Genomic DNA, 2,849 nt, shown 5'->3' on the forward strand with positions numbered 1-2,849 from the left:
AATTCTATTGATCACTTTTAAAGCTCTTCATGGCCTCTCGCCTTGTTATATTTCTGACCTTTTAGTCCCATACGCACCAGCACGTACCTTGAGATCCTCGGGCAGAGGTCTGTTGTCTGTTCCAGAGTCTCGACTGAAAACTAAAGGGGACAGAGCGTTTTCTGTCAGGGCCCCGAGGCTCTGGAACAGCCTGCCCGAGGAAATCAGGTCGGCTGAGTCGGTGAACTCTTTTAAGTCCCTTCTTAAAACATACTTTTATAGGAGAGCTTTTCCCGATCTTATTTGACTTATCTTATTTTATCCCTTTTATTTTATTGTATTTTACTAATTTTATATTAAATTTTCATGCTCTTATCTTTTTTGTATTATTCTTTACACTTGTTAAAGCACTTTGTAACTTGTTTTTGAAAAGTGCTCTACAAATAAGGATTATTATTATTATTATTATTATTACTTTTGATCAAAAACAGAGACAAGAAACAAGTGTGGGTGAAATCAATGCAGTCGATTTACAGAAATAAATCTTAATTCATTTCTGTCTGATTATCAGGATAGTGAAGAGAAACACAAGCTGCTCTTATTTTGTTGCTTTTTTAAGTAACCCCTGAGGGACTGTTTTATTTTGAACATACCACTGTAACCTATTATCAAAATGCGCTTAGGGTTACCAAGAGTGACAACAAATTACCCAGGACTAAAATCTGACGGATTATAACTTTAAACTGCCTTAAAAAGCTGAAAACCATAACAGAATTTCATCTACATTTTAATGTCAACTGACGCTTTAAAGCCATTTCCAATCAGTGAAGAAGGCTGCATATTTGTTTTTGGAATAACATTATTTACATTTTAAAGGTGTTAAATTAGAATCCATATCAGTCAAACCCTAGTATAAAGCAGGACGGCTGGTAAGAAAGAGTGAAGGAGACATTGCGTGGCCTTAGGACACGAGGAAGGAGCCCGGCTGGTGTGCTCGTCCCTCATCCAGCTGCTGAGCCTGTCTGCTCTCTGAAACAGCTGCACGAGTGAACAGGATTAATTGATGTTCAGCTTTGTATAATTAAGCATATGAAGACAATGATCAGCACAGTCAGAAGGGTTCCATATTGCACTTGAAAATGTTTGCAGTGGAGGTGTGCATGTGGGAGAGAAAGCGACAGCGTGGGTGTTTAAATAAGCATATATTCTCCATACTCCAATTCTTTATTTCTGTCCCTATTGTTCACATGTGTATTACATTCATGTTGGCTTTGAGTACCTGTGTATCCCTTTTATTGAAGAAAAAAAACTGTACAAAACATACAAGATATTATTAAAATGTTCCTTTATTTTTCATGTTTCTCTGTTTGATTTCTGTTTTCGGTCTTTTTTTTTTTTTTCAAATTGTATGTAATTATTTTTCCACAGTATCGCAGAAAATAAAAGAAGACACAGCTTTCATACGAACAGCAGAAACGGCTCCTTTATTTTGTATTTATTTATTATGCTGAAATCTACTTTACAAGAAGTTTGTTTTATTAAGTTTGGCTCCAGGATGTGGCTTTAAAATGGTTTCAAGTCTTTACTTTGAATGAAGTTTCACACATACTGCTGTTTATTTAGGTCAGACTATGAATGAGTGCGCCCAAACAGTTGTTGTGACAGTTTCTCACATCGAGCAGCTAAAGTTGAGAGTAAGTGTGTGTCTATGAATAGCAACACAGGCACGAGGGCACAGAGTGTTTACCTGAACAAGACAAACGTCTGCAGAGTCTCAGTCTGTCCCCTCATTTAAAACTCATTTCTGGTCTGTTCTCCTCTCTCCTCTACTCTTCTCCTTCTCTCCTCTTTCTCTCTCTTTCTGCCTCTATGCATAATCTCTTTACTGTTCCTCTAATGTTCTGCTTTACTCCAGTTGTCCTCTGCTTCCACTTGGCTCTCCTCTCCTCTTTCCTCATCTTGTCGCTCCTTTTCACATTTATTCTCCTAATGTCCTCTGACATCGTTCTTTACTCTTGTCATTAGTACTCCTCTCCCCTCTTCCTCTAGCCTCTTGTCCTCCAGTCGTCTTTTTTTGGTCTTTCCTCAAAACATTTTGTCAGTCCTTCTCTCATCTCTCTAACGTCCTCTCGCTTATGTTCCTCAGTCACCCTTTCACCTCTTCTTTCACCTCTCCAACCTTTTCCTTTCCTTCCTTCTTCTCTAACCTCCTTTCACCATTTCTTCTCTCCTCTCCTCTTCTGCTCTGCTGTCTTATCTCTCCATTTCTTTTTGCATTACCCTGTCTGTCCTTCTTCTCTTCTCCTCTACTCTCCTTTCCTGTCACTTCTTCTCTTCAGTCCTCCTATCACATCACATCTCCTCGCATTTCTTTTCCTCAGACATGTGTTCGCCTCTCCTTCTCTCTTTCTCTTCTTACCTCCAGTTTCGCCTTGTCTTCTCAGTCCATCTCTCACATCTCCAACCTTCTCCCTTCTCCTCCTCTCTTTTCCTTTTCTGTCACCCTCTCACAATGTATCCTTTACTCTCCCCTTCTCTCATCTCCTCCCCTCTTTTAACCTCTTCTACAGTCTGTTCTTTCCTCTTTCCCTCCCTCAATCTCTTCAGTTCTCCATTCCCTATACCTTCATCTCTGCTCTTCTCTGCTTCATCCTCTCATTCTTTTTTTATTTCTTACTATCCTTCTCCACTTGTCCTCTCATCTCTCATCTTCATCTTTCTTCAATCCTCCTTTCACCTCTCTCTTCTTCTTGTCTCAAATCCTATCTCACCTCCTCTACAGTTCTTCTCTCACTTTTCAAACCTTCTCCCTGGCCTTTCCTCTCCTCCCTTTTCACCTCCTTTCACCTCCCTACGATACTTTCTCTCAT

The sequence above is a fragment of the Micropterus dolomieu genome, linkage group LG06 (genome assembly GCF_021292245.1).
Source record: "Micropterus dolomieu isolate WLL.071019.BEF.003 ecotype Adirondacks linkage group LG06, ASM2129224v1, whole genome shotgun sequence".
NCBI lineage: Eukaryota > Metazoa > Chordata > Actinopteri > Centrarchiformes > Centrarchidae > Micropterus > Micropterus dolomieu.